The sequence below is a fragment of the Diceros bicornis genome, chromosome 20, assembly GCF_020826845.1.
Source record: "Diceros bicornis minor isolate mBicDic1 chromosome 20, mDicBic1.mat.cur, whole genome shotgun sequence".
NCBI lineage: Eukaryota > Metazoa > Chordata > Mammalia > Perissodactyla > Rhinocerotidae > Diceros > Diceros bicornis.
The window spans coordinates 37,924,613-37,945,862 of NC_080759.1; positions in this window are offsets into that span (position 1 = coordinate 37,924,613).

The following is a 21,250-nucleotide window of genomic DNA, read 5'->3' on the forward strand; positions in this document are numbered from 1 at the left end:
TATCTTTAGTTGAGAAAAGTATTTTATTAGTTAACTATTGCTAAGTAACAAATTACTGAAAAACTTGCTGCCTTACAATAACACAGATTCATTATCTCACAGTTTCTGTGGGTCAGGGATCCAGCGATGGCTTAGCTGGGTCCTCTGCGTCAGTGTCTATCGTGAGGCTACAGTCAAGGTGTCATCAATAGTTTGAGTCTCATCTAGAAGCTCAGTGGGGTAAGGATCTGCTTCTAAGATCATTTACATAATTTTTGGCAGATTTCAGTTCCTCTGAGGTTCTCGGACTGTGGGCATCACTTGTCACACGGACTTCCCCTACGTGGCAACTTGTTTCATGGAAGTTGGCAAGGGAAAGGGTATGCTGCAAGACAGAAGTCAGACTCTTATAAACTAATCGTAGAAGTAACATTCCCCTAAATACTGAGATATTCTGTCAGTTAGAATAAAGTTATTTAAAGAGACAGAATCATTCAAGGCTGTGAATAGGAGGATGTGGGCATTATTGGGGGTCAGCTTAGACACTACCTACCTCAGGTATATAATTGTTTCTTGTTATTCATGTATGTCTGCCTAATTCTCTTGACATTGCCTGTAGTTTCTTTTATGAAATTCTTTTCTTACATGAATTTTTATAATTATTTTATCTCTGTGTGTGCAACATGAGCCCCTTCCCCCTTATATCTCAGAAGAAGACTATCTTCCTCTGAACACAACTATAGCTGTGGTAAGTAATTAGTGAAACATATAGATTAACTTTAAATATTTAGGTACTTTGGAATGAAAAAAATTAATGTTTTTTAAATTTTGAAGACACGCTTAGCTAAAACATTGATACTAGAACTTTATATTTGTTTCACCACGTGACATTCAATTGTCTTTCAAGAAAAAATAGATAGCCTTTTACACATTTTCCTAATGATGTTTTATTTCTCAATTAAATAATTTTTATTGTTTTCTTCAAGAGTCTCTTGTACATCTGAACCTTATGCTATGTACATCATTAAAATATTATTAGGTTGCACAAATCACAGAGTGTAGAATTGATAAAGCCCAAAGTGGGGGATTATTAAGAACACAATTTTTCAAACATTAGTTTTAAGCAGATTCCTCCTTTACTACATTATTTAAAGGAAGAAAAAACCACAACCTTGTTTTGCTTAACTTTATCATGATCATTATTACTCCCTCCCACTTCTCAAGTCTTCGTAATCTTTATATTTTTTTTATCTTTTATAGTTCCTGTATTTCTGAACACTTCTATAGAAGGAATCAGTGCAGTAAAATTTAAAACATATTCCAGCTATACTCCCAACCCACCCCACATTGAAAACCTTGACATCTCTTCTGTTGGAAAGTTGCTGACTGCCAGTCTACTGAGAACTCTAATCAGTCATTGGACCTTCCACCGTTCCCAATAGTACCACTCCATGTATGTCTTCTGCAAATAGTTTGGTCCACAGTTCTAATGTCTTTGTCTTTCATCGGTTGATAAGCTACTTCATCCCATCTGCTGGAGTATATGATTGTCACTTCAAATTGTGCCTTCTTTTCATTACCAAACTCAAAGACTTGTGCTGTGGTGGAATTGTGTCCCCTCCAAGTTCAAAGATTGAAGCCCTAACCGCCAAGTGACTGTATTTGGAAATAGACTTTTAGGAGGTGATTAAGGTTAAACGACGTCTTACAAGTGGGGTCTTAATCTGATAGAATTGGTGGCCTTATAAGAAAAGGAAGAAACAGAGATCCTCTCTGTGTGCACACACCAAGGAAAGGCCATGTGAGCACATAGCAAGAAGGTGGCCATCTACAAGCCAGGAAGGGCGGTCTCACCAGGAACCAAACAGGGTGATGCCTTGATCTGGGACTTTAGCCTCCAGAAGTGTGAGAAATGAATTTCTGTTGTTTAAGCCTGTGGTTCTAAGTTCTATGGTATTTTGTTATGGGAGCCTGAGCAGACTAAGATAGTTTATATCCCGGAACAAGTGTGATAAGCCTGCCGTCCTAGCAACCCTCTGTTCCTAACATCTACATCCACTCACTTTTACTCCTAGGTCCTGAGAATACTGTATCAATCCTACTTTAGCCACTAATCTGCATGGCGGACAGAGCGTGATGTGATTTACATAAAGACAAAAACAAAGCAGGCAAAGAACACAGCTCTATACACCGATGGAAATACAGGGCAGGAGACACAACGTAGTTTCACCCATCAGAGGGCTCTGTATCAGACTCCCAGGTCTTCAGTCCAGCAGCTTCCAATAATGCCACCTGACTGGAGTGGTGATTTCATCAGGCACTTTGATAAACTGGCTTAGCTTTTCTCACAAAGTTTTCAGGCAACTTTTGGCCTCTTCTAGCAATTCTGAAAACTATAGATATGTGCCTGTCTGCCTAGCAGGCACAAGTAACTGGTAACAATCTCAGAAAATCCCTGTGTACTTAGTGGTAGGTGGTTGATATCACACGAATATCTCCTCTTTATCAGGTGCTTATCAGGCCTAAAGTCTCTTCTTCCAGGAAATTACACATCCTGTCATTTTACAGTGAATAACATTAACATACCTCCATTTAGGAGCCATTAAATATAAAAAAGAAGCCAAAATATATGTGGCTTAATCTAAATCTTCTCATAGTGTTTTATGTATTTTAAATCACAGTTAATTTCTTTTTAATGATTCACAGAGATATGTAAAAATAGATTCTAGCGTCTACTTTTTTTTGCCTAGTTAAAACCTTTAAAAAAACACTATGGATGATTTGGGAACTGTTTCCATTTTCCTTTTCTTAAATCTTCTTAAAACACTAGTATAAACACATAATTTGTCACCAATTTCACATAAAAACGTCTAAAAGTATTAATTATTTTTAAGAAACACAAACTGGGATCTATGTATAACACAGCCAATTTCTTTCCTGTACGTTTTTATTGGTCCTATGTACTCATTGTGTCATTTATACCTAATCTTGACGTTAAAATTAAAGGACGCTCCTAATGTAGATGAACTACAGTTATTATATTATCACCTTTAGATCATGTAATTATAGTAGCTTAGTATTTTTAAAGCTTATTCCAATATTATGAGATGCTAAATGCAAGTTAGCTCATAAATTATTTAAAAAATTATAGAACTGAATATCCATTGAACATCCCACAAAAAAGCAGAAAAAAAGATACATATATATACTTTATCTAATATATACTGCAGTAAAGGATTTTTTTGAAATTTCTTCTGTTATTCTCTTAATCTAAGTAGTAATAATTTTTTACATTCAAGGGTATAATACTCAGTGTATTAAGATTCATTCTGCTTCATTTTCAAAAGATGTATTATTATTATTTTAAAGAACTTTTTGTCTTTATTTTTATTTTATTTATTTCTTCATTTATCTTTGCTGAGGAAGATTTGCCTTGACCCTACATCTGCAGCAATCCTCCTCTATGTTGTTTGTGGGTCACTGCCACAGCATGGCTGATGAGTGGTGTAGGTCGGTGCCTGGGATCTGAACCCACGAACCTGGGCCGCTGAAGTGGAGCTCACTGAACCTTTAACCACTATGCCATGGGGCCAACTCCTGGACTTTATTTTTTTAGAGCAGTTTTAGGTTCACAGCCAAATTGAAAGGAAGGTACAGAGATTTCCCATATACCATGACCCCACACATGTGTAGCCTCCTCATTATCAACATCTCCCACAAAGTGGCACATTTGTTATAACTGATGAACCTACATTGACACATCGTAATCATCCAAAGTCCGTAGTTTACCTTACAGTTCACTTGGGTTGTACCTTCAATGGATTCAGGCAAATGACATGCATCCATCACTATGGTATCATGCAGAGTATTTTCACTGCTTTAAAAATCTTCTTTGCTCTGCCTATTCATCCCTCCCTGCAAACTCCTGACAACCACTGATATTTTTATTGTCTCTACAGTTTTGCCTTTTCTAGAATGTCATATAATTGGAGTCATACAGTAGGTAGCTTTTCAGATTGGCCTCTTTCACTTAATAATATGCATTTAAGTTTCCTCCATGTCTTCTCATGGCTTGATAGCTCATTCCTTTTTAATGCTGAATGATATTCCATTGTCTGGATCACAGTTTATTTCTCCATTCACTTACCAAAAGGCATCTTGGTTGCTTCCAACTTTTGGCAATTATGAATAAAGCTACTGTAAATATCTATAGGCAGATTTTTGTGTGGGCATAAGTTTTCAAATCCTTTGGGTAAATACCAAGGAGCACTATTACTGGGTTGTATGGTAAGAGCACGTTTAGTTTTGCAAGAAATCACCAAACTGTCTTCCAAAAGTGGCAGTTTACTTCCCACTAATGAATGACAGTTTCGGTTGCTTGGCATCCTAGCTAGCATTTGCTGTTGTCAATGTTCCAGATTTTGGCCATGCTAATAAGTGTGTAGTGACATCTCATTATTGTTTTAATTTGGATTTCTCTTATGACATATGATGTGGAGCATCTTTTCATATGCTTATTTGCTATCTGTATATTTTCTTTAGTGATGTGTTGTTAAGGTCTTTGGCCCATTTTTTAAATCAGGTTGTTTTGGTTTTTTATTGTTGATTTTTAAGTGTTCTTTGTATATTTTAGATACCAATCTTTTATCAGATGTGTCTTCTACAAATATTTTCTCCCAATCTGTGGTTTGTCTTCTAATTCTCTTGACCTTGTCTTTCATAGATCAGAGGTCTTTAATTTTAATGAAGTCCAACTTATCAATTATTTCTTTCATGGATCATCCTTTGGTGTTACATCTAAAAAGTCTTCTAGGTTTCTTCTATGTTATTTTTTAGGAATTTTATATTTTTGCATTTTACATGTAGGTCTATGATCCTTTTTGAGTTCATTTTTGTGAAGGGTGTAAGGTGTGTGTCTAGATTCATTTCTTTGCACATGCATGTCTAGTTGTTGCAGCACCATTTGTTGAAGAGACTATGTTGCTCCACTGTGTCTTATTATTTTTCAAATTAAATTTTATTTTTTTACCAAATTAAAGAATGTAAGCAGCTAAACTATCAAAGAATACTAAATAGCCTATAAATGGAAAATTCTCTTATATACCACTGTCAGGGGAAGAGGGAGAATCTCCCTCTGCCCTTTCCCTTAAGGTTCTCATGGCTGGCCAAACAATCAACAAGACAGGTTAGCAGGAGAAAATAATACCAAGTTTAATAACATGTATACATGGGCTAAGCTCAGAAATGAGCAACTCGTCCCTCTGTCTAAACTGCTTGCTTAAGTATTGCAGCTAAAGGCGAAGGAACGTGTTGGGGGTGGGTAGTGGCCTGGGACTTCAGAGGGCAGAAGGACAATTCTTTTCAGGGTCATCTATTGATAATTTGGTCAGGGAGAGATAGAGTTTTTTGATAAAAGGGGCTTGGTGCCCCTCCCATTGCAACATCTATTTTACATTATCTTTATAGCCATCATGATAGAAGATCTGTTCCAGGAATGAGGCACCATGCCAGATTCTCTAGGCAGTTAGTGGGGGAGGTCAAATATCCTTATTGTCTTCAGCTCAAAATAATCCGCATACCAGAGTGGTGCTTCCTGGGGCAGCTTGCCCTGAGCACCATCACCACCAACTTTAATTTTTGAATTCTTTCTATTGGAAACTATTTTCATTGTTTCCAGTTACATTCTGGTATTTGTCTCCCTACGTATAGATATTTATTTATACCTTATTGTTACTTGGTATTTTAATTTAATTCATCATCTCTTGATTTCTTGTATAGTACTCGAAAATTTTGCTCTCAAACCCCAGCTTTCTCCCAATTCTCTCTCACTATCCCTCCAATACAGCAATTCCAAGATTTTTCAGATTGAATCATTATCAATATTTAGATTATTATAACTACATCAATATTTTTAACTTCTGAATCAAGTAGTATTTCTCTTATAAAATTTCTTCAAGTTTTCTCTCCAGTTAAAAGGTATCTCATTTAACATTTACTTAGTTTGCAAAAAAATATAGTTCAATATAGTTTTCAAATGTTTCAAACACATATCAATATATTTTCCAAAATTCTAAACAGATGAAATAAATTACAAGTTTCTATTTTTTCAGAGAAATATTTCTCCCCCATCTCTCTAGCCGACTTCTCCAATCGCGAATGCTCTCTCATGGTCTGCCCCTCAACTGTTGTCTGGGATTTTCTTTTCTTCTCTCCTATTTCCGATTTCAAATTTTATGAGTCCCATGTATTATGATTTCTCAGATTACTCTTGCTTTACGTATACTGTTTAAGCTAATTGTCCAATAACATCCTAGGAATGATTCAAGGAAGGTAATGTTTTGATTCCTTCGATGTTGCACTTTTCTGTCTTTAAATGTCTTTATAATTTCTATTGAGCAATTTGATGCTCTTCCCATTTGTAATTTTTGGTGATTAATTTGTGTTTTCTCACACTTTTAAGATTTTTTTTTTTTTTTTTGCTATCACTTGTGTTCTGATATTTCATTAGGATATACTTTTTTTAAAGTTATGCTGAGTACTAGAATGACACTTTGAATTTAGAGACTCATTTCATATTCTTGGAAAATTTTCATCCATGGTTTATTTTTGTAATTCCTCATCTTCCATTTTTACTTGTATTAATTTCCCTTTCTCACATTCCTTCTCAGATGTTACATCTTCTGGTCATATCTTCTAATTTTCTATCTTTTCTCTCATTTTTCATCTCTGTCATTTGAGGAGATTTTACACATCATTTAATTCTATTAATTTTGTTTTAATTAGAAACGGCATATTTGAATATCTAAGAACTATTGTTGCACATTTATTTTTCATTTTACATTGGCTACTATACTTGATTTTTAAATATAATATCTTCTCTTAACAATCTCAAAATATAAATCTTTTTCTTAAGAATTCTTCTGCTCTGTTTGTCCTATGTTCCTATCCTATTATTATTATTATTATTATTATTGTTTTGATATGTATCTTTCCTGATGGAATCTTTTCTTAAGTATCTGAATATCCTTGGTTGTCCATTTATGTTTAAGAATTAGTCATTAAAAATCATGAAAAAAATTCAGTATATGTATTTGTAAATGGATTAGGGCTTGTGAGAAGTGGGGCTACTCATCAAGAGGTACGTATCCTGAATATTTTTGGATCTGCATTACCTGTCTTCTCTTTCAAATGTATTATCCCTGATCCTCTTACTTCTCTCATTATTTCATTTCATTATACTAGTTATTTTTCTTATCTTTCTTTCATGTTCCTACTAAACTTCCAGTTGAACATATTCTCTTTTGAGTAGAAAAAACAATAGGAGAGGAGGTCAGAGGATAGCAGGGCCAGACTATGTAGAGATTTTAGACCATTATTAGAAATTTGGCTTTTACTCTGAGTGAAATGGAGAGGATTACAGGATTTTGAGTAGAGCAGTGACATGATCTAAATACATTTTTTAAAAGAACATAATGGCAAAACTGGGATAGCAGAGATGGGAAAGGAAAGAAGGAGAGAGCCAAGTTAGTGGCTATTAAAATAAACCTGGTAAGCGTCCACTGTATTCATTGAAAATGTACTACAGACTAGTTAGAGTCTAGATTTTGTGTTCATAGCTATATATGTAGGGGTGTATTATACTTTTTGCTGAAATTATACAAAAAGATAGATATTTTATGTTACCAAGAGAAATCGAGACCAGTCAAAAGGTTTTCCTACTGTTCTCTTTTTGACTATTCAAAATAATATTACACCAGTTTCAATTGCAATTGTTGAGAAAGTCTTTCAGGCACACCCATAACTCCTTTAGAGAGCCTTTTGTCTGACTGAACAGTGCTTGGAGGCAACTCGTTTGATATTTCTGAGGTCTTAACAGATTTTATAGTCAAACTCTCAGCTTCATCTTTAGATCATGCTTTTTTGTGAGTGCCCTGGATATGATATTTGATTAGAAAACATTTCTTCATTTTACCATTGTTTGCCATTTGGAGAGACTAGGCATCTTCAAAACCAGCAAGTCCTAGGTCCTTTTAGTTTAATAATCATTCCTTTAGCTTATCACTGCCCTTTTACATTTTACTGTATTTATATAAGCAGCAAGAAGAAAAAAAGGCAGATTTTCAACATTCTGCCTGGAAATTTTAGCTAGATTGCCTAGTCCTTTAGGCACAGTTTCCACCTTCCACATTACTATAGAAGATAAGGTTGAAGAACGTTTTGCCGCTTGCTAACATGGATCTCCTTTCCTATAGTTTCTGACAAGATTTTTTTTACTTTTTTTCAGCCTTCACCAATACCTCATCAAAGCCCCAAATTCTCTGAATAATGAGTGCAAGACAGCTAAAGTTTTCACTACGTCTTTCCACAGAATCCTTACAGCCTTTCAGCTTCTGCCCATTGCCATTTCCATGGTCACCCCCATATCTTATGGTTTTGCTATGGGGGCATTCCACTTTTGGTACAAAAATCTGTATTAACTAAGTATTAGCTATGTATCAGTTATCTATCATTCCATAAAAAATTACTCTCCAGTTAAGCAATTTAAAGCTATAAACATTTATTATATCATAATCCCTGTGGGTCATGAATCGGGGGCAGCTAGCTGGATGGTTTGGCTTAGGGTCTCTCATGAAGTTCCATTCAAGTGGTCAGCCTGGCCTTGGAGAAGCTTCTTCCAAGCTCGCTCATGTGGTTGTTGGCAGGCTTCAGTTTCTCACTGGCTGTTGGCTGCAGACTTCAGTTTCTTGCCATATAAACCTCTCCCTGAGGACATAGGCTCCCTGAATGCTCTCATGATATATCAGCTGGCTTTCCCAAGAGTGACTGATGGCAGACAGAGAGAAAGAGCTCAAGCAGAAGCTGCAGTCTTTTATGATCTAATCTTCAAAGTGACATGTGACATACCATTACTTCTACCTTATGCTATCAGTCACAGAGACCAATCACTTTAGTAGACTGTGGGAAGATGTAAGCATTCGGATGAGGGGCTCATTGGGGGCAATCTTGTAGACTGCTTACCACTGGGTAAAACTGAGCTCCTTTCATATCTTGAGCAGAAAACCCAGAGCTTTTCTTGGTGAAGAGGTGACTACTTCAAAACAGGAAGCCTTCTGACACTTACTCAAATTTCTCTTGTGGCAGAAGTGTCTGGCACTGAAGACATCCAATGACCTGCAATGACTGATTTTATGGGTCACTGAATTAATGGACAGATCTGTTTATTTTCTATTAGTGATAGTTCATTTTCAGAACATTGTTATTTTTTAAGAATAAAGTGCATGGCAGCTATCAAAAAAACCAAGACTCCTTAGATTTAGAATTTCTGCATCCGTTTTCACAAGAGTCAATGATAATGTGAACTAACATCCAATATAAATTTTAAATACAGGCTGATTTCCCTCCTAGTCATATACATTTTGATGGTCCCCAGGGGTTTTCTTTAGACCTCATGAATAGTTTTTTTTAAATGCAGCTGCCATTTTTATGAGAGCTGATTTTGTTTTCCAACAAAGAAAGCAGTTTAAAAGAAAATTTATGTAAACCATGCCATGTCTACAGGTCCGGGTATGAAACAAATATTTTGGTTAAGAGCACTGACGATATTCAGTGTTATTAAGTGTATTTTAAATAAAAGATGTATACGTCATAATTTTTTAGATAGCTAATAAAATTTAAAAATAAAATAGCTTTCCATTCAGGAGCTAACTGAGATTCGAATTCCATTCTGGTTCTAGCTTCCTTTTTGATTAGGATCCCAGGTCCCCCATAGAAGGAATAAACTATTGGTATACTCAAAAACTTGGTTGGATGTATTTCCCAGGGCATTATGCTAAATGAAAAATAAATAAAAATTTTAAAAGTTTATGTAGTGCATGATTCCATTTACGTAACATTTTCAAAATGACAAAACTGTAGAGATCAAGAACAAATTAATGGATGCCAGGGGCTGAGGCGGTAGGCAGAGTAGGTGTTAAAACGATAGCACTAGGAATTACTTTGCAATGATGGAAGAGTTTTGTATCTTGATTGTGGTGGTGGTTACATTAATCTATAAATGTAAAATTGTATGGAATGACACACGCACACAAACACAAATGAGTTCATGCAAAAACTGGTGAACTCCAAATAAGGCCCCTAGATTGTTTCAATTAACCAATGTCAATGTCCAGGTTTTGATATTGTGCCTACAGTAATGTAATATGTTATTGTTGGGAGAAGTTGGGTGAAGAGTACACAAGGCTGCTCTGGACCATTTTTCAAACTGCTATGAGCCTATAATGATTTCAAGATAGAAAGTTAATGGGCCGGCCCCGTGGCTTAACGGTTAAGTGCACGCGCTCCGCTACTGGCAGCCCGGGTTCAGATCCTGGCGCGCACCGCCACACCGCTTCTCCGGCCATGGTGAGGCCGCATCCCGCATACAGCAACTAGAAGGATGTGCAACTGTGACATACAACTATCTACTGGGGCTTTGGGGAGAAAAAAGGAGTAGGATTGGCAATAGATGTTAGCTCAGAGCTGGTCTTCCTTAGCAAAAAGAGGAGGATTAGCATTGATGTTAGCTCAGGGCTGATCTTCCTCACACACACACACAAAAAAGATAGAAAGTTAAAAAATAAAATAAACAAATGAATTATTAAATGAATTGCAATCAGAGTAGACATGTTTAATACCACATTTTATATTCTTTCATAGGACTGTATAGGGCCCATACTTACTTATCAAAATTCAAGGAAAATTAAACAATAAAATAATGATTTAAGTAAGTGACAAATATATAATTTAGTAAATATATTTGTAATACTAGTAATTAGACTTTGAGATTAATGTATTATAAATGAGAACACTGCATTTAATAGCATTAACTTTTTTATGACACTTTTATATTACTTTAATAAAATAATGAAAATCTGCCTTTAAATTTCAAATTACATTAACTAAAAAGTCTTATGCAAATGAATTAAAGGTATTATTCTTCAAGGTTATACAATTTTTTGTGTGTGTGTGTGTGAGGAGATCAGCCCTATGCTAACATCTGCCAATCCTCCTCTTTTTTTTTTTTATGCTGAGGAAGACTGGCCCTGGGTTAACATCTGTGCCCATCTTCCTCCACTTTATATGGGACGCCGTCACAGCATGGCTTGCCAGGCGGTGCTTCAGTGCGCAGCCGGGATCTGAACTGGCGAACCCCAGGCCGCTGCAGCGGAGTGCGCGCACTTAACCGCTTGACCACCGGGCCGGCCCCCAAGGTTATACAATTTTAACGTTATGGTATTTCTTTCTGTTATTATAGCATCAAAACCAAAAATGTCCAAACCCTCATCAGTATTCAAGACTTTATTTAATAGCCAAATATCATGCTGCAGAACAGTAAATTTAATTATTTAAAATATGAAAATATGGGGATGGTGACTAGAAGTGTATATGTTTTTTTCTCCGTGGATTTTGTTCATTTTTTAAATCAGCATGGCTATAGTATTCTTGGGAATTATTCTAACATAGGAAGATTTAAAAAAAAAAGCATATCTCTTGGTAATTTATTAATATTGCATTTTAAAATGGACAATTTTTATATTGCATCATTAATTTCTCGACTGAGAGACTTTTTCAAGAATTTAAATTGAAATGTATATTTAACTATATTACAAAATATTAGAGAAAATAGAAAAACAAGATTTCTATTGAATTGTGGTACACATTTTATTTTTCCTTTTTATTGACAGAAGTGAAACAAACTATTTTAAGTTTTTTTAAACCAAACATTTGTAGTTCTAACGTAAATTATGCTTCTTGAGCATTTTTACTTGTATATTAAATTTATAATTATTTTGTTAAATTCTGGAAAATGTAATAAGGTTTTTTACTGAGATGTGGCCATTGTAAAAGAAGATACACAATTTTCTAACTATATAAATGAAGAGAAACAACAGAGAAGCTATTAAACTTAATAAACATTTATTATAGTTCAAATAAAAGTTTAAAAAATATGTCTCCATGAAAATTAAAACAGGAAAAATGGAGATAAAACAACATTTAAAGAGACTTTCCCTGGACACTTTTATGGACTACAATAATTTTAATGGTGTATTATTTGTGTATCAATTGATAGCACACTTAATAATGGACCTGAATAAACAGCTCAGAAATATATCCAAATGCACAATTTAAAAAACAACTTAATATATCAAAATGAATGCATCATATTTTAGAGGCAACTGATTATTAAATAAATGATATGTAGAAAATTGGCTATTGATTGGAAGAGGAAATACCAAAGTAGAGCCATATGACTTAGCATTTAGCAACAAACTCACAGATGGATTAAGTATTTTTTAAAAAGAATAAAAGTATAGTTGCATACTTGTCTAATACTACAGAGAGTTTCTGAGTCATATTATGCCAAAGTGATATTTGAAAGATGCAAGGAAAGCAATAGCCATGATATTGCACATTTGGCAGTGTCAGGATGCAACAGACGTGAAATTATTCCAGGGCCTGTGGGTGTTTTACCTAAAACTCTCCCTCATGTGGAGGGAGCTGTGATTATTGCTAACAATATCTAGGGTTTTATGCTACTCCCTGATCTAGCAGAGGCCTTTCCTTATCTTCACTCCTCAACCCTTCCAACAGTTTTATTTGCATCTAAGTCTATGTATTAAAACTTTCTTGTTATTGGTATATCTAGATTGGTTTCTATTTCCCAGACTGAAACTGACTAATACAATCGTTGTTATTTGTATGTAGGGTTTAAATTGAGGTAGGGGATTGAATTCAACAGTTTGAAATGAAATGTCATTTTCAAGGAAATTGTAAAAGTATTTTTTTGTTCACCTTAAGGCCTAAATGATTATTTTATGAAACATGATTTATTCACTTGATTTTCATCAATTTCTGGTATGTCTATTTGCTCAATGGTCTCTAATTTAATTTTGGATATTAGATACCTGAAAGTGTTCAGTTATACAACTGTTTGAACAAATTATGAGCAAAAGCAATTTCAAATGTGTGTTGAATATATCTCACTCTATAAAAACTTGGATTATCCTGTCAAAATTGGCCTACCAAATTTAATGTCCTCTTCAAACCTTAATACTACTCTCTCACAAAACATAAATCTAATGATAAAATATAGGGAAGCAAAATAGCCCTAGTGCTTTTCTTCCTAAAATATATTACCTAATGACTGCAGAGCTTCTATTTGTTCAAAAATGAATGTTTATTTCAACAGAGTCTGTGAATTTTGTAGAGGAATTTGGTTGTAGCTGCTGAATCCTATATTTTTTAATCTTTAGAAATATTTTTGCCATATTTTGTTATAATATAAATCTTTATTAATGACTACTTTTAATGACAAGTGTTTTAACTGATTGCACTGAATGATACTATATTTTAGGAAAACATTAGGCAATGACCTTAACTGTTGTGGTTTAGAGGGTATACTTTGGTCAAGTCTACCAACCTATGGAAAGTAAGCCAAGTTTTCACCTGCTCCGGCTGTATCAGATATGACTAGTTCTCAGTTATTCACGTAGAGAGTCTTCTTTTTAAACATAAAATATACAACTAGCCAACAAGATGATGTGATTCTCTGACACCCAAAGCCCTGAGTCTGAAAACTCAAGATCCTCATAAAGATAAACTTAATGAGACACATAGCCCCTCCTTCTCCTATAATTTGGAAGAATAAATTCATTCTGTTCACAAACTCCTCTTCCCGTTATCCTAAGTAAGATGTTCTAGTGTAGACGCCAACTAGACAGAGCTCCGATTTATACATCTTTCCCCAAAGTAATTCTATTGTAAGAAAATTAGGAATATCCTCGGAAAACAATCAGAGGACTGTGCATAATTAGAACCACAGTTTTGCAAGTATTTGTGTCATTATTGTTAGAAGAAATGTTTGTCGTGATTGCAAACCTGGGTTTTCAGCTTCTGTGATATAGCAGTGGGGCGAAAATTGGGGGCAGCCCTCAAAAGATGTTGCTTCCTTTTTTGTGTATTTGAAGACAAACCAATGGAAAAATAATTACATTCTGGCAACTATGAAGTACTCTTCGGTAGATAAACTGAGTTTAATGGTCACAACATTCCCATGGGGAATTAATATCCTAAATTTACACAAGAGAAAAATGAGCCTGGGTAGTGTGGCATAGACTAATAGCAGTTTACTTAAATCACACTTTGTTTATTTGTTTGCTTTGCTAGATTTGGTTAGGTTTTCTGACTACTTTTCCTAGTTTCCTCTGAGGTTTGTTGTTTCCACATGACCAAATTAGATCAATGGAATGTGGGTATAGGTATAGATGTGATGTGTGCCATTTCCAGTCATGATTTACATAAGTATCCCACAAGCCTTTTTCCATGAATTCTTTCCTTCTTGCTAGAATAGAGCTAACTTCCAAGGAAATCAAGGAAGCTATATTTTGAAAACGACAGTGCTCTGGTCAGCCTGGCTAACTGGATGACTCTGTGGAGGAGGCCTAATCGCCTACATGTTCATTCATTCGTTACAGTTCCACAAACAATAATGAAAATTCTACTGTGCTTGAGTTATACATTTTTTTGTTCTTGTTTCTATTTGTTATTGCAATTAGCCCTCCACAGCTACATAAGTTAGTTAAATAAATTGTCTAAATTCTCAAACTTCGTAAATGGATGAAAGAATTCTTTAAATCCAAGTCATAGTATTTAAAATCTCAATTTCTCTGCACCACATAGAGTGCTTTGTGTGTGTCGATGTGTGTAATGATAAATAAGAACAGATACAGCAGGATCCTTCTGACTGTGATCAATCACCGTGTACATAAGTGTTTCTGAAGAAACTAATTTATAACCTTTGTAATAATACGCCTTTGTAAAGTGCAGACATATTTTAAAAGCGTTTCTTTCATTTGCAAGATGCAACTGCTATGTGGCACTATTTATAATTCTTTAGAACTACTTGGCTTTCTAAAAAGAAAACACTCTATTACTGTGTACTTGAACATTGCATACTAAGGGTCTTTGTCTTTATCCTCTCTCTGGCCTTGGAAATCGTCCGTGATGCCATTGTGTTTTATTAAGTCATGGGGTGTTAATCTTCTGAGGGTGTGGCACAGGTTATCAAGCAAGGGTAATTTACTTGACTAGACAGCTACTAGTAGCATTTCTTTGTGCTACTAATCTATATAACTTACCTTATATTTATCTTTTATTTTAATGTATCTGTCTTAAATACAAGATGATGCTATCTATTGTTAGTGTGGAAAGGAGTAAGTAGACAATTTTCCTAAATAGGAGAAATGCGTTTTCTATCATTAATACAAAAGAAAAAAAAGGAAACAGTACTTGTTAGGCTTCTATTCCTCAATGATTCCACCGAGCACGGTGATTTTCTCCACACCCAGAGAGCAGCAATCCATTCAGCCTTTCCTAGAACTGTCTTTTTTCCCTAACACAGATTCTTTCTACTCACCTTCCACACCTCAGGAAGAGTGATTGTACTTAAACACGGGTCTGATCAAGTGTTCAAGTAACTTCTCCTAAAAAGCCTTTAATTACTACCAATTACCCTTAGGTTAAAGTCTAACCTTCTATCTTCATCACTGCTATATTCCAAACTTCTAGAAGAACAATTCCTGATCTATTTTAGGTTCTCCATAATTAATTTTTGAATAAATTTTGAATTTATTCAACATTTAAATAATTAAATGTTGAATAAAAGATGAAATCAGGACGGTGGAGGCCTGGAAAGGTTGGGTAGTGGGGAAGACATGAGCCATGTATTAAAGAATTCTATGAATGGATGGCAGTGGGATAACAGAACTCCAGACCACCCAAGAGAATAGCAGAAAAGTGTTCTTAAAGTGACAGTGAGGAGTAAAGGTAATAACATCACTTCCAGACCTCTAGAGTCAGATTTCAATCACAGCTAGGCAGTTCGGGGAATGTTCAATTATAAGATCAAGTTACACTGAAAGGTTTCTCTCCTTTTCTTTTTTTTTTTTTGTAATGGAGCATGCCTATCACGTCCTACAGCCTACTGCATACGTCTCCTCGGATGTATGATAGACTTCGAAATGACTAAAGCATAACTCAGCACTTTTGCCCCAATTTCTTCCTCTCCTCGTGTTCTTCATTTTCATTAGTATTACTACTTAGCATCTCCCACTTATTTAGGCCACTAACCAGAATCATCCCAGAATCTTCCCTTTCCCACTAGAATTTTAACTCCTCAATATTTCTCAGTTTTGTCCCTCTGTTTCCAAACATAGTGTCTATGCCTACATTCAGGCTGTTGTCCTCTTTCTTGGATATTACAATAGTTTCCCACATATTTCCTGACCTCCTGGGAGAGTCTAGCAGAGGGTTTAGGGCGAAGGCTTTGTGTAAAAGCAGAATAAACCTGGATATGAATACTGCCTGTGCTAATGACCTTGGACGAGTTCATTGCTTCCATTCTCTTATTTGTAAAACAAAGTTAACGATAACAGAAAAAGGAGAGATTTTTGTAATAATTAAGTAAATAATGTACAGATGTACCTCACTTTATTGCACTTTGCGTTATTGCGCTTTGCAGATATTGCGTTTTTTACGAATTGAAGGCTTGTGGCAACCCTGCTTGAAGGAAGTCTACCAGGGCCATTTTTCCAATAGCATTTGCTCACTTCATATTTCTGTGTCACATTTTGGTAATTCTCACACTATTTTAAACTTTTTAATTATTATTATATTTGTTATGGTAATCTGTGATCAGTGATCTTTGATGTTAATGTTGTAATGGTTTTGGGGCACCACAAACTGCACCCACGTAAGATGGCGAACTTAATTGATAAATGTGTGTCTTCTGAGTGCTCTGCTGACCAGCCACTCTCCCATCTCTCTCCTTCTCCTCTGGCCTCCCTGTTCTCTGAGACAACAATATTGAAATTAGGCCAATTAACCTTCAAGTGAAAGGAAGAGTTTCATGTCTCCTCTCTCAGTCTCTCACACTAAATCAAAAGCTAGAGATGATTAAGCTTAGTGAGCAAGACATGTTGAAAGCTGAGATAGGCTGACAGCTAGCCTTCTTGCACCAAAAATAATTAGCCCAGTTGTGAGCATGAAGGAAAAGTTCCTGAAGAAAATTAAATGTGCTACTCCAGTGAAAACACAAATGATAAGAAAGCAAAACACCCCTATTACTGGTATGGAGAAAACTTCAGTGGATAGAAGATGATCAGCCAGAACATCCCCTTAAGCCAAAACATAATCCAGAGCAAGAACCTAATTCTCTTCAATTCTATGAAGGCTGAGAGAAGGGTTAGGAAGCTGCAGAAGAAAAGTTTGAAGTTGAAGCTAGCAGAGGTTGGTTCATGAAGTTTAAGGACAGAAGCCATCTCTGTAACATGCAAGTGCAAGATGAAGCAGCAAGTGCTGATGTAGAAGCTGCAGCAAGTCATCCAGAAGATGCAGCTAAGATTGTTAATGAAGGTGGCTACACTAAACAACAGACTTTCAATGTAGACGAAACAGCCTTATATTGGAAGAAGATGCCATCTAAGACTTTTATAGCTAGAGAGGAGAAGTCAATGTCTGGTTTCAAAGAACAGACTGACTCTTGTTAGGGGCTAATGCACCTGGTGACTTTTAGTTGAGACCAATGCTTTTTAACATTCTGAAAATCATAGGGCCCTTAAGAATTATGTGAAATCTACTCTGCCTGTGCTCTATAAATGCAAGAACAAAGCCTGAATGACAGCACATCTGTTTACAACATGGTTTACTGAATATTTTAAGCCCACTGTTGAGACCTACTGCTCAGAAAAACAGATTTCAAAATATTACTGCTCCTTGACAATGCACCCAGTCACTCAAGAGCTCTGATGGAGATGTACAATGAGATTAATATTGTGTTCATGTGTGCTAACACAACATCCATTCTATAGCCCCTGGGTCAAGGATCAGTTTTGATTTTCAAGTCTTATTATTTAAGAAATACAATTTGTAAGGCTATAGCTGCCACAGACAGTGATTCTTCTGATGGATCTGGGCAAAGCAAATTGAAAACCTTCTAGAAAGGATTCATCTTTCTAGATGCCACTAAGAACATTGATGATCCCTGGGAAGAGGTAAAATTATCAACATTAACAGGAGTTTGGAAAAAATTTCTTCCAACCCTCATGGGGTTCAACCCTCATTTGCGACGTTCAAAACTTCAGTGGAGAAAGTGACTATAAACTTCGTGGAAATAGCAAGAGAACAAGAATTAGAAGTGGATCTTGAAGATATGGCTGAATTGCTGCAATCACATGATGGAAGTTTTATGGATGAGGAGTTGCTTCTTAAGGATGAGGAAGGAAAGTGGTTCCTTGAGATGGAATCTACTCCAGGTGAAGATGCTGTGAAGATTGTTGAATGACAACAAGGAATTTAGAATATTACATCAACTTAGTTGATAAAGTAGCAGCACAGTTTGAGAGGATTGACTCCAATTTTGAAAGAAGTTCTGCTGTGGGTAAAATGCTGTCAAACTGCATCACATGCTACAGAGAAATTGTTCATGAGAGGAAGAGCCAATCAATGCAGCAAACTTCACTGTTGTCTCATTTTAAGAAATTGTCACAGCCACCCTAACCTTCAGCAACCACCACCGTGATCAGTCATCAGCCATCAACATCCAGGCAAGACCCTCCACCAGCAAAAGTATTATAATTCGCTGAAGGCTCAGATGATGGTTAACAATTGTTAGCAATAAAGTATTTTTTAAGTAAGGTATGTACATTTTTTTAGACATAATACTGTTGCACACCTAATAAACTACAGTATGGTGTAAACATAACGTTTATATCCACTGGGAAAACAAAAAATTTGTGTGACCCATTTTATTGATACATTGGCTTTATTGCAGTGGTCTGGAACCAAATCCAAAATATCTCCCAAGTATGCCTGTATGTAAATAGTAGCTAATATTCTTATTATCTAGTTTTGTTTATGGTTAAAATGTTTTCCATCCAACAACTGGAATGATAGTTATGAAAGACAAATTTCACAGAGTCCATCATTTATTTAAATGTTATCAATGATTCTACATTTTTTTATAGAATTAAGCCAATCAAATATATGCCTTCCCTCTGGTCAAGCCCTCTGTTCCTTCATATCATATCCTTTTTCTTCCCTCTGGAAAAGTATGCTCTGATAACATGGAACTCCTCAGAATTCCCTCTACAACATACGCTTTCCCTTTTCTGTGCCTTTTTCTTATTGACACTCTATCAGACACTTGCTTCCCATCTTTTTGCCTAAATTAATCTTATGTATCTTTAAAGCCTGAGTTCTCAAGTACTTCTTAAAACCTTTTTTAGACCTCTAGGATAGCTTTAGCCTTTTCTATAATATCACATATTATCTAAACAATAATATAATTATATTTAAATGATCTATATTTGTGACTTTCCTGCCCTCTATGTTGTCAAGGACAGAACGTCAGAGGCCCTGACTTACTCATCTTTATTCTTACCAACACAAGGCATAGAGTTGGCACATGGTAGACACTTAAAACATTTTTTAACTGAACTTAATTTTGCTTTTCTCGCCCTCAGGTAACTTCTGATCTCTCTTTCTTTCCTCTGGATTCCTGGTTGCAAATCACGCTATTGACTTTAATTATGCATTCTGGAATTCAGTCCTTCTTTATCCACTCCCATAATCCACGTGTGTTAATATCAAAGTAAGTTAATTAAATGTAATTTGCTGGTGAGTACATATCTATTTTTTAAAATAAAGTTTCTGAATGCCTTTCTGGCTTGATCTTCTTGAAAGATGTTCTAGAATGATATTTTAAAGTTTTATTCCATAACTATATGACTGTCCAAAATTGTTCAGAAGGAGGGAACACATTTTGTGCAGTATGAAAGAAACATTGTGTACAATGGCATGGCAGAAGGCTGCACATGTAAGTCTAGACTTGGAGAAAAGCTGAAAGGTTCACTAATTTATTTAGACGTATCCTCTGTCTCTCCAGATTAATCACATATTTCTAGCAGAACCTGAGCATGTCTCATGGCTTTCTACTTTTTCAGCATTACCCAATTCATATAAAAGATAATTTATAAATTTCAGCTAATTATAATATTGACAGGTACTATAGGTCAATAAATCAGAGGGGTAAATAGCATGAGGCAGGATGGCCAGTTAGAATTGTGCAAGGAAAAGCTGGGTAAAACAGAGATCTGAGACTCATAGAATTAATCAACCGTTCATTATACGTGTGACTTGGAAAACTCTCTCCACTTCTCTGTTTATTCAAGGTGTATGTTGTATAGCACTATACCAAACCTCTAATAGAAGCTCGCTATAATGTTTTTCTTCCCTCCTCCTCCTCCATCTGGGTTCCCACATAGTTGAAGTGAAGATTATGATAAGCATATTTATCTCACAGAGGCCTCAGGTGCAGAATTTCAGTAACTTAAAAGTATTTTATGAAATCTAAACTGTTACAGAAATATAACTTACTATTATATGTTTGTATGGTCAGTTATATAATCATTAAGTATTCATGTATTGAATAACTTTTACTACTTTATAGGAAGTTGGTTGATCAATTCAGAAATTTGGCTGTGTGTATCAGGTAAATACTAGTACGCATTCATAAAATATTGCTAAATTGAAGATTGTATTAATGAAAATAGCAAAGCATTAGATTCTTAAAACATTTTGACAAAAATTAGATGATAATGAGATATGAAGCATTATTAAATAAAGATAAGACATTTGTTATAATTTAGGAATTCAGATTTCTTATTTTGGAAATTACTTAAGTGAGAAGAAGGCAAAAAATGCTAGAACATACATAATGTAAATTAATTGGTTATGTATATTTAAATTCATATATACTCAAGGGTACCACTTCTGAGGAATCTTACTAAATGTCAAGCTTAATTATAAACCTGAAGAAATTTTTAATTGTTAATCAATATAATTTTAGAGGCTTTTGAGAATTTGAGAATCTCTCAAATCTTACTTAAATAAACTTCATTCCAACTGTTAATGCAACCAGCTGTCTTAGATTTCAGGAAAATATATTTATTACTAACCTTTTCAATAATCTTTTTAAAGTCAACAAATGGCTCTAAAAAATGTGTAGAATAGTGGATATGGGGACATTGTTCTGTCCTCAAAATTTTATCATAAAATATTTCACAGAGACTTTTTAGAAATTTGATATCAGTTAGAAATCTAAGAAATTACATGTATTAGTTATCTCTTGCTGTGTAACAAACCACCACAAACTTAGTGGCTTACAACATATAAT